This window comes from Mesocricetus auratus, unplaced genomic scaffold (assembly GCF_017639785.1).
Source record: "Mesocricetus auratus isolate SY011 unplaced genomic scaffold, BCM_Maur_2.0 Super-Scaffold_4256, whole genome shotgun sequence".
In the NCBI taxonomy this organism is placed as follows: Eukaryota; Metazoa; Chordata; class Mammalia; order Rodentia; family Cricetidae; genus Mesocricetus; species Mesocricetus auratus.
Window position 1 is genome coordinate 7,145,465 of NW_024429182.1, and position 12,433 is coordinate 7,157,897.

Below are 12,433 nucleotides of genomic sequence, written 5' to 3' on the forward strand. Positions count from 1 at the left end.
CCCAGGAAAAGCACTGCTAACATTCTTGTGACACAATATGGGGATGAAGAATGTTTTTGCTCCAACCTAAGTATCTTTTCCAAGTTCTAGAGTGTGTAGATCATGGGAGTTATGTTTTTTGTTTGTTTGTTTGTTTTGGCTGTGGTCCATCGCTCTGTCTCTCCTGAAACACAACTGGATACTATGATCACAATCTGACTGGCCTAACTCTCGTGAAGGGATCACAGTGTCTCACTGGTTTTTCCCAGGCCGGGTCTTAAAAAGTGAGGGCTTCAGGCTTCATGTGAGCCTTTATAGAAAGCAAGAACATAGCAAGCAACCTGAGACTGGGAGACAAAGTAGCTAGGTGGTTAGTGAGCACAAGGAACATCTATCTGGTCATCCTAAAATCAAAGCTTCAGGCCCTCACAGCCACCTCTGTACGCCAACACCTGCAGTCACAACACATGGAGATTTATGAGGAAAGAAACCTCCTCATAGAAGACTAGGAACCAAGCAAATGCCCAGAATAGAAACAAGGAAGAAGGGTGGATTACTTGGGTCTGTAATAAAATCAACTATAGGCTTCCCCCATACAATATTTTTTTCCAATACGCATTCCAAGAAGGAAGCCACAATTCCTGGCCGGTCACAGTGAGTGAGCGTGTGTGCATGAGTTGCTAAGCCAGCATTCTCTTCACGTGTTTGACGCACTTTCACGTGTAATATGTTTACCATTCACTGAGTGCATCAAGGAACAACCCACAGTATGTTCAGAAACACCTGCAGCTGGGATTTTCTTCATCTCAGGCAGAATGTCCGAAATTGTTCACCCAGCTAAGGAATGCTTCTTGCTTCTAATGACAGACTCGTCTCAATCATTAATATGCCCAAGCTTTCTAAAGGACCCGTGTCTGGACTCTGTTGCTTGGGTTGCACATGTATTATTCACTAGTTAATGTGTCTTTATAAGAAACCTTAAAACATCCCTTGAACAAGTAGAGTGCTCTGCAGTCGCTATTTCAGTGTGCTCAGATTGTGTGTTCCCTGAACCCACATCCTCAGTCCTGGCCAGCAAACTGTGAGTAGAGATGCCACAGCCAGCCTTGCTGCACAAGATGTTCCAAACTTCCTTTCCTCTGATAGGAAACCTGCAGGGCTTTAGTTGGCTATCCTACCTGCCAAGAATCTCAGAAAGAGGAGACATAGCTGAGCCCCCCACAAGCATCTTATGTGAGTCCTTAAAGCTGTGGAAATGTGGAGTTCTTTATTGCTACAGCAGAGCAAAGGCCTTACAAGGGATGCAATTGTAGTCACATATCCCTCGAGCTAACCTGTGCCAAGTTCTATGTCTTCCTCGGATCCCTAGTAAGCTTCTGTATCTCCTGTCTGAAGGGCCCTAGCATGTAATGTCCATCAGAGTATGCCTCCTCCCCCACTATCCCTGCCCAGGAACACACACACACACACACACACACACACACGCACACGCACACGCACACGGACATGGACACGGACACACACATGCACACACACGTACACACACACGTACACACACATGCACACACACACGCACACACACACACACATGCACATACACACATACACACACACACACCACTCGAGGATGTCTGCCCAGCAAGGACTTGACAACCTACTACCTTCCCTGCTACACTGGAAAAAGTCATTTCACAGGCAAAGGGCACGGCTGCTTCCATGTCACAGCTGTACGTCCGACTTGGATGGCTGAGCCAGATAAAGCAGGACACTGAGTCGAATGGAGTGAATTCTGGTCTTAGGACAGAGAAGGAAGTAAAGCTCTAGAGGCCTGGACAAACTTGTTACAGGGAAAAATCAGCAAACATGAGCCCATCTGGCTATCCGTCTGAAGCCCCAGCTGTTTGCCCATCTGGCTATCCATCTGAAGCCCCAGCTGTTTGCCCATCTGGCTATCCGTCTGAAGCCCCAGCTGTTTGCCAGAATGCTGGCTTCCAGACCCCATCCCGGATTCCCCTAATCCAAATCAGATTCTCTAGGTGTGAAAGGGCAATGCAATCTTTACAAGCGCCCAGGCTATTCAGAGAGCCGGTCAGGTCAGAGAGCCATAGAGGTGAACCATGAAGCCCTTCCTGGTTTTGACATTGGAGATCATCACCTACAGATAGGACAGGTACAAGGCTGCATTCACATAAACCTGCTTGTGGGGTGAATCAGGAAGAGGCTCTGACCATGTAAGTAACAAACTCTCTAGAGACTGAGCAACCTTAGGCAGTGTAGGTGCAACTAACTTCCTGGCTTTCCGGATGCTGTACCAAAAACAAACCTAGGCTACTTAGGCTGTATATCCTGGATATCTTCAGTTAGCCACATTCCGAGCATGTATGTGACACTCACAGGGAGACACTTTCAGAAGGGTCTCCTGGCTAGGTTTAACGACCTACTATTGCTATGCAATCTGAGGCGTGGGGACTGAAAGCCCAGTCCCACTGCTTACGAGAATTGCTTCCTCGAAATTTTGTTCCTCTCCTCTTTGGATGCGAATTTTGCAAGTGATGTCTGACAAGGCAATTGCAAGCATACATGGAAAGAGGTACGTGAGACTAAGGCTTCCAGGTACTGTAAGCAGAGTCAGCATCCATGCCAAGCAATTGGCCTGGCACACCAGAGGCCACCCCACATGCCAAAGGCCACCGGGAACAGCCGGGCCCGAGACCTGAGCCCAGTTGGCTGGTGGCGATGACAACGATGAAGTCACGGCAGTGGCATCAACAGTGGAGAGCTGGTCTACCCACCAGCCCCTGGAGCCCATCTCAGAGGCAGCTGCACAAACGGGAACAGTCCATCCTGGGTGCTGGGAGAACGGCTGGTGTCCAGGCAACAAACTGTGTTAGTGAATTATTGCAAAACAAAAAGGACATAATGGACATGGTGATACCCAAGATATCCAAGCACTGTCAGAACTCTTTGGAGCTCAGACTCCCCAACTTTAAAAACTGATCAACACAGATAAGGAAACACTCACAGGCTTAGGAACCAAAACCAACTTTAAATGCTGCCGCACTCAACAGAAAAGAGCACCATTTATTTCCATAGGAAGCTTTGGATGAATGAGTTATTGGTAAGAAAGACATTTTTATCCCATTTCTAAGGTGCAAAGTCTTAGAGAGTGTGCTGTACTTTGGTGACTTTCTTCCTCTCCCTACACCGACTCCCCGTCCCCAGTCTGTTTTCCTCCTTCGTGTCCTATGTGTGCTTTTGCCACCAACCCTGTCCTTCCCTGTCACCTCCCTTTACCATCTCTTAGTGTCTGTTCTCAGTCTTTAGGTTTTACTTACACTTATACATGCACGCGTGCACACACACACATATACTCACACACACACTCACACACACATATACTCACACATACACTCACACACACATATACTCACACACACTCACACACATATACTCTCACACACATATACTCTAACACATACACATATACTCACACATTCACACACACACATTATTTTGCAGGCTCCATACATGATGGAGAATGTGCAATTTTGTCTCTGGGTTTGGACCACTTAGCTTGATACTACACTTTGCAATTAGGTCTACTTTTCTTCAAATTTCTTGACATCATTTCTCTTGCAGCAGCTGAATAGACTTACGCTGTGTATACGTACCACAGGTTCGTTATCCGCCCATGCACTGATGGGCATCTAGGCCGGTTCTATTTCCTTGCTCTACTACCATAGAAATAAATATGAGTGCGTCTGTGTCTCTGAATTAAGACGTGGGGTCTTCCGGATATGTGCCCAGTATCACCGTGTCTCATTTAATTTTTTTTCAGACGCCTCCACACTGCTTTCCACAATGGCTGTACTCGTTTGCACTCCCACCAACAGTGAGTCGGTCTGGTTCCTCATTCCCACGTCCTCAACAGCTCTTGCTGTCAGATGCCCTGAGAGTAGCCGTTGGGACACTGAAGTCCTTAAAGCCGCCACTTTGCTTTGAGCAATGTCTCTCTGCTTCATTGCCCCATCTTGCTGATTTATACGTTTGCCAGTTTTGTTTATCTGTTTGTGTTCATTGTTGCAGCTGTTTGTAAATTCTGGACATCGGGCTCCTATCGGAAGTACAACCAGCCAAGATGTCCTCCCAGTCGCTGGACTGTCTGATAGCCCAGCTGATAGTTGCCTCTGCTGTCATTTTAGGTGTTTCCACCTGTTAATTACTGGGCTAGTCCTGGGCTACTGTTCATAAGAGCATTCTTCCAGCTTCTCTTTCGCAGCTACCATGTTTCAGATCTTAAATTCAGAGAGCTGATCCATGTCAAGTTGATTTTTACTCAAGGTGAAAGACGGGGATCTGATTTCACTCCCGTTCGTGGGTAACCAGCTCCACAAGCACCAACTGTTGAATATGCCCTCTTTTTCCACCACGTGTGTTTGGTGCCTTTGTCAAAAATCAGGTGGCTGTAGCTTTGTCCATTTATTCCTGTGTTTGTCCATTCTGTTCCATGTGTCTGTCTGCTTTCATTCCAGTACCAGTTTTGCCACTCTAGTAAACACGGGGTCTGATGGTGTGATGCTTCCAGAAGTGGTCTCTCTCCTTGCAGTGGGGGGTTTGCTTTGCCTACTTGTGCCATTCTGAGGTACAATGTGAATGCTTAGATTGCTTTGTCCAGTTATGTGTAAACTGACACTGGAATTTTGGTGGGAATTGCATTGCATCTGTAGATTACTTTCAGTGACCTTTGAAATTCCCATATTAATCTGAGAACCCAGGGCCACAGAAACTATCCTCATTACCTATTATCTTTTTTGACTTCCTTTTTCAATGTCTGGGAGTCTTTGTTGTAGGTGTCTTTGAATTCCTTGGTTACACGTATTCCTAGGTGTTTAACTTACTTATATTTTAGCTGTTTATGAATAAGATGCTTTTCCATATGTCTTTTGATAAAGAGATTCTTGTTGGTATTATGGAGGCTACTGACTTTTGCATATCAGTTTTGTGTCTTGAAACTCTAACAGAAAGTACTTACCACTGTAAGAGCTTCCTGGTGTATATATAGCCTTTTAAGTGTAGACTCGTGCCATGTGTAACTGGGGGACAGTTTGAGTCCTTTGCTTTCCGTTTTGTGTTATGTATGCCTGTCTATCACCTTACTGTTCTCGCAAAGGCTTCAAGCACTATACTGAGTAAGCAGGGTAGGGAGCACCCTTGTCTCATCGTAGAAGGAAGGCTCTCATTCTGTCTCTGTTTAGTGAGCTGTTGCCTATAGCATGTATTCTTCTGAGATGTGCAGTGTCTATTTCTAATGTCATGACATGGGGTTTATCCTTTTGGACCACAGCCATCATCTTCTCAAGCAGAACTGTATGTCAAGCTTTCCCCAATGATTCATGAGGCCAACGTCTTTAAATAAAAACAGGACAACAAGTGAAGAGAGCATTGGGCTCCTTGAATGTGGGCCAGTATTTCCAAATGCAAAATAGACCACAGCTCCAGCCCCCTGCTTTATAGATAAACAACAAGATGACCTTTTATGTCAGAAAGAAGCAGAGAAAATTCCATTCCTTGTGGAATGTTGAGTTTGGAACCAAGTTTTTCTGTGTTTCTCCTCAAAACAGCAAGCCACAAAATGTCCCCAGTAGGTACAAGTGATAGGCTGGTAGATACAAGTCGCCCCTATGGCCAACCCAGATGTTCAAACAACTGGTCTTGCTCCCTTTCCAAACCAAATGCTCCAAGCACTCTCCCCGACAGGAGTAGAAATCCCCCTCTCTCGTCATGCTGCCTGCTGGGCTCTTAGGAGGTCACACTCTCCCCAGCCATTAGGTTTCAAGTAGTCAGCTTATCCCCACTCTCCTCTCAGCCATTTCTGAAGGAGCTGAGGCTGTGTCTCTGAATTCTTACCCGGGGCGGGGGGGGGGGCACTACAGAACTGCACAGTTCCTGCAAAGCTTTTGGTCCCCTATCTCTCCTGTCACTAGCCCCAAACTTGCTTAAAGGGGAAAAAAAAACATGTTCCCAGGCTCCACAAGCCTGGGGATAAAAATGAGGGTGGCTGTAAAGTCATGTTCCCACCCTCCTCACAAGCAAATCTGTTGCCCCCACCAATCTTAACAGTTCAGGGTGGGACTCAGATAATTATTCTCTTTACAGGACAACTTCAGAAAAACAATTCTTCAGGGTGACTTTAAAATAGAACTTAAGTTGCAAACTTCTGGTTGACATGCAACCTTCCAAGAAGAGGTCAGGGACACACGAAGCAGTCTGCTCTTTCTGCTTTTAATCTCCCCCAAGATACTTAGTTCAACAAGAAATACTCAGAAAAACAAACACTTAAAAATCTTTGTTGGGTTCTATTTGATTTGCTTTTAAAAATAACTCTAATATAAAATTGCTTTATCAGAGCTGAAAACACAGGACATTTCTGTCAAATCATCCAGTTGGAAAGAATAAAGAGGTAGTCAGGGAAAGAGACAAAGACAGACAGAGACAGAGACAGAGACAGAGAGGGGTGCTCTTGACTCAGAACTGGAAGATGTGGGATGAATATGTGATAGTCAATCACAATTGTCAACTTAACAGGACCTAGGATCAACTAAGAGCCATTCCTCTGGTAGGGCCTATGAGGGTATTTCTAGAAAGGTTCAACTGAGGGGAGAAGGGCATCCCCAAGAGTGGGTGGCACTAGTGATGTTGGCCCAGGTACAAAGAGCTCCTACTCAAAAGCAGTCTTCCTGCCACGACTCTTGCTGGTGAGCTCCTCTCCCTTGTGCTGTTGCTGTAGATGTGTGGTTCCTGCCTGTATCCTTCACTGACTTCAGACCCTGCCTCCTGCAGCCTCCCAATATGAACTAAAGACCAGAGACTTTCCAGGAACCTTCTAGCCCTTCAATATCAAATTAAGACTGCTGAGACATCCAACAACCTGGACTGAGCAGCTGAGTTCTCAACTTCACCACTATGCAGCCATCTTGGACGAGCTCTGTTCTATTGGATAAGCCGTTCTAGGAAGTCTTCCTCCGAAATATATATACACCCCCATCCATTCTGCTCCTGTAGGGAACCGGTGTAATACAAAATGGCTAGAAGTGGATTAGACGGCTTGTTTTTATTCACAGTGGAGTCTTTATTCCTGGCAGCCATCTCATACATCACAAGCCCGCCGGGCCAAAGATGGAGAAAGGCTGACGCTACTTCCGGGACCAACACACTGCACATCAGCCGTGATTCTGTGGGGTGGCAGGTACACAGCCCATCTGTCAACACGACAGTGACTCCAGATTGCTGACAGGCACAGTAGTGACCGTATACCCTGAGTATCTAATCCAGAGTTACTTACAGGGTGAAGGAGTGGGGATATTTCTAAAGAGTTCACCGGCTAGGTGAAGATACTGAACACACACACACACACACACACACACACACACACACAGACAGACAGACAGACAGACAGACAACTCGAAATTTGAGTAACATATAAGCGGGCCAAACAAGGGTCACATGGGCTGGGAAGGAGGCTGGGAAGGGGATGGGGAAGCTAGTGACTGCCAGTGGGTGAATGACTGAAAACTAAGAGGAGCGTGGCACTGAGAAATTATGCTGAGAAAGGATGACAGCATAATTTATAGCCACCAAACAAATGTCTCTGCTGGTCACCACCAGTAAGTACAGTCTCACCTCTGGACACACGCAGCAAACTCAGGACCAACTGTTTACTTTGTAAAATGCTAGAAAGCATGTGCCGCATAGAAAACCGTTGTCTGCAGCAGCACCGCTGTCAGTTCCCTGGTGACAAGAAGAAGCTGAAAAGGCAGAGCCTCCCCAACCACTGACATGCAGGGCCCACCACACACATGGAGGGAAACACCAGTGCCCTCCGCCCCCCACGAGTGATGGCTGGAGCTTTCTGCATTGGCTTTTCCGAGGGCTGCATCTTTGTTCCAGTCACGCAATTGCTTTATTTCCCAATAATGCAGTCACCCCTAGTGTCTACAGGGAGTCAGTTCTAGAACTCACATATACTAAAGCCCACGAACACCCAAGTGCCTTACATAAAATATACAGTGTTTGCACATAACCTATGCACATCTCTTGGACACTTTAAACTACCGCTGTGTTATTATAATAACAGACACAATGGTAATGTATACAAATAACCATTGCCTTGAATTGTTAGGGAAAATCACAAGAAAGCATCTGTACATGCTCAGTATGGGTGTAACATTCTCTGTCTGCAGCTGGTTCAGTGCACAGATACAAGAACTCTTCGTTGTTTTCTGTTAACATCTCTCCCTCTTTTTTGCCCTCATAACCACAGAACTATTTTCAATAAAGAGTTGTGGCATGTAAAGTTGTGTGATGCACTAACCAGCTACCTTGCCTGGTTTCCCTGCCTATTGCTGCAGTAAAATGTCCTGGCAAAAGCTTAGAGGAGAGCAGGTTTGTTAGCTCACAATCGCACACTCTACTCCGCCGTGGGGCAGTCAGGGTGGCAGGAACCTTGGGCGGCCAGTCACACCACAGCCACACTCAAGAGCAGGGCAACGGGATGCTCACGTCCCTACTGCTGGGTTCTCTTCCTCCAAAACTAGGAAACTGTGCTACCCACTTTTAGACTGGGTCTTTTGCATCAGTTAATGTAGTCAAAACAGTCCCCCGGTGTCACGCCACAAGCCACCTGCTCTAGATAACCCCTCTCTGAGACTCCCCTCTTCAGCGATTCCTAAAGTCTAGATCTAGATGCTAAAATGTCAAACTGACAATTAAAAACAATTATCATAGTTCCCAAACAATCTGTTCACAAAAAAATACATTAACTATGAACCGTGTTTCCAGCAAGACCCTAGGATACTCGGTTGTACTCACTGTGCCTAAGAGGACATATTAAAAATTTCTCATGTGAAGAATTTCACATATGCACACAAAACTGGAATAATTCATGTTCTTCATTTCTGATTAGCTCATTTGGTTAAGATGACCCAGATAGCAGGAGGAAATGGGCCGTCCAGCTTTTATTTAGAAAAATGTTGACTTGTTGTTTTAAACTTAGACTTAGGAGAGACTTCTCAGTCTTGAGTCCCTGCCATTGGGTCTCCGTTATATTTTCTTTACACTAAGATTTGTCATCTTTGAATAACAGATGCGGATTGGGCGTAAAATCAATGATTGGTCATCTCACTTGATAGCATAGATTTTACAATGGTGCCAGGGTAGAACTCAAACAACCCTCCTACCTTAGCCTCCAAAGTAGCTGGGACTATAAACTCAGCTGACCACTCCCAAGAGCAGCCTTAGAGTCAGAAAATCAGCCTTTTCCATTAAATTTCATCTGCTTAGCTTCCAGCTGCTGTATATGTATATATGTATGTATATGTATGTATCACATGTCATCTCTATCATACGTAGTATGTTTGTAAGCATGTATCACATGTCATGTCTATCATATGTAGTATGTATGTGTGTGTCTCCATCGTCTGCATGAGTACTCTAGCCGGTTCACCAGCAATGAAAAGAAGGTGAGAAGGCAGAGCCCCCTGATCTTTCCGGCGGCCGCAATACAAATGGAGTGCCAGGAACACCGGGGACTCCTGTGAGTGATGGACATGCATTATTTATACATCCGGATCTGTGAGATCTCCATCTTCTGGACAATACGTAAGCATTTGCATTCTCTACAGATGCAAAAACATATGGTTTTAGGATGGGAGGAACCTGAGGGTTTCTCCTGAGCTGTTCTTTGGGTATAAGGACCTCCACGGAGCCACTTAACATGACAAGCTTCTTGTGTGCCTTTAAACAGAATTCAATTACACAAATTAAATTCGTATAGATGTGCTCACATTTCCAGGAATATGTCCGCTGTATATAATGAGATGAACTTATAACACTATTTGGCTTATCTTGCAAGGGCTGTAATGTAAACTGGTAAAGAGAAAGGTGCAAGTCCTGCGGCCATCTCAGCGCTGGGAGGCTGCACGCGGCTGCCTCTATGGAGGCAGAAGTCCTGCGGCCATCTCAGGGCTCGGAGGCTGCACGCGGCTGCCGCTATGGAGGCTGCTTCTGTCCCAGGACTTTTGAACCGCTCTCCCTCAGCCTGCACAGGTTACCATCTTGTTGTTACTAATCAGATACGTGCATGGCCGAGTCTCGGCTCCGTCCACACCTCAGTTCAAATGAATCTTCTCGGAGAAGGTCGGGGGTCAGTGCAGCTCACACAGCTCTCCCACACTCTGTTAACGGTCATCATGGTCTGGGCTATTGGATGGATTAGTGGTATGTGTGCATGTGTGTGTGTGTACATGCATGAATACATGCTTGTGTCTGTGGATACATGTATGCAGATGCAGCTGTGTGTTTGTGTGTGTGTGTGTGCACATGCATGAGTACATGCTTGTGTCTGTGGATACATGTATGAAGATGCAGCTGTGTGTGTGTGTGCACATGCATGAGTACATGCTTGTGTCTGTGGATACATGTATGCGGATGCAGCTCTCTGTGTGTGCCTATGAGGTCAGAGCTTACTGTCAGGGATTCTCCTCGATTTTTCTGCTTGTTTTTTATTTTAATTTATGCTTTGGCAATTTCATACATGAATACAATATATTTAGATTACATTCAGGTTTTTTTTAGACATGTTCTCTCACTGAACCTGCAGGTTGCCAATTCAGCTAGACTGGGTAGCCAATGAGCCCCAGGGATGCTCCTGTGTCTCTAGCCCCGAGATTATAGGCACACACGCCACACCCATGTAAAAAGCCGGGTGGGTGCTGGGAATTGAGCTCCGGTCTTCATGCTTACACGGCAAATGCATTACCAACTTCGTGGTTTAGTGATAAATGAGGCCCCTCTTTATTTATTTATTTATTTATTTATTACTAAATGCTCTGAATGAATTGTAAACTTCACAAAGACGCGGATATTGTTTTGTGTTCCTCTGCTCTCCAGCCACATTTCTGGCTCCTAGAAGGGCATCTGGAGCATAAAGGTCAATAAATATTGAATGAAAGAACAAGCAAGCCAGCTAGCTCTTAGTCATGCCTCAAGTAGATTCTGCAAGACCTTCAGAACCCTGAGCCTCTGTGTGCCCACAGCAATCTCAAGAAATGCTGCGTCTGATCCGCAGAACCCTCTCTCCAATACAGCCCTCCCCGCTGACCCTGCAAAGAGACCTTTCTGCAAACTCCTCCTCTTCTGTTGTCTCGTTTCTCAAATTAAATGATTAAGCACCTTCCCTCCCGATTTCCTCGGTTATTCAATAAAATACCTGCCTCATGTCAGACACAAGCAAACAGGAAATGACTAACAGCGCATTGGAGCTGGGGGGAGAGTGTATGGCCAAGGGGAGACTGGGACCAGGGCAGGGGCTGGGCTTTCGGGGATGGATCAGGAGCGCCAACTGGGGTTGGGAGAGCAGGCATCCTCAGAGAGGAAACGAAGGGCACGCGGCTTTTGAGTAGAAAGGACAGACAACACAGGAAGGGACAAGGCAATGAAGTGAAGTCTGGCTCTCCTGTACAGGCGAGAAGCGCGTGAGACCATGTGACCACGCACGTCTATCCATGCGTGTACTTCTCCCCCTGCAGTGGGGAACATCGGGCAGAAGAATGCCGCTCACACGCAAAGCAAGCCTGGGACATGTGACATCCTAAACACCTGCTGCTGTGGGTCACAGGCCGCCATCTTCCCTTTGGAAGGGTGTTATGAGAAGCTTTTCCTTGTGAGGAGCCTTCCCGCCCGCCTGGTTCTAGATCGGCATCAGTCCCAAATAAACACACAGGAGGCTATATGAATTATGAAGCTGTTGGCCTTGCTTGTCTCTTACTGGCTAGCTCTGCCTTAAGTAATTACCCCATAATTGTTAATCTAAGTATGTTTCTTACCGGAGAAGTTTCCGGGCTCCTACCCGGCGTTACATGTCGACTCTCCTGTGTTTCTCCTACCCAGAATCCTCCTGGATTCCTAGCCCCACCTATCTAGATTCCTATTGGCCAGACAGTGCTTTATTAGCATAAGACTTCCCCAACAGAAGGGGAAGAGAACCAGAAGCAGACACCTGACCCAACAAGTGCAGTCACCACACAAGTGAGATGTGACCTAGAATCCAGACGCTGCGGTGTGTTCAGCGCCTTTCTTTTCTGTGTGGCATTTCCAGCCCTCATACACACACCCCAACGCTAGGGACCAACCCAATGCTTTCTACACGCTCCCACCGAGCCACGCTCTTGCTTATAGGCTTGAGCAGGAAGCTGAACTCTTTCTTCCAGCATCCCCTCCCATACTGAATTCTCCTTTTCCCCTCCAAAATAAAATAAAAAAAGCACGCTCTCTCTGCTCACAAAGATGTGCTGCCTACCACAGGGGGTCATTTTAATCTACCAACACCACCGCCTTCATTGTGCCAGCATCACTTAGTCAAGCAGACAAGTCAGAGTTTACCAAGCATGTTTCTGAG

General features: G+C 46.3%; 1 long non-coding RNA gene across 1 annotated transcript; it reads left to right on the forward strand.

Annotated features, from left to right (window-relative positions):
- The first annotated feature begins 2,953 nt into the window (after nt 1-2,953).
- On the forward strand, nt 2,954-7,069 carry LOC121134248. Its single transcript, XR_005871313.1, has 3 exons — nt 2,954-3,097; nt 3,818-3,871; nt 6,820-7,069. It is a non-coding gene; the product is annotated as an uncharacterized LOC121134248 (long non-coding RNA).
- Nucleotides 7,070-12,433: the final 5,364 nt, after the last annotated feature.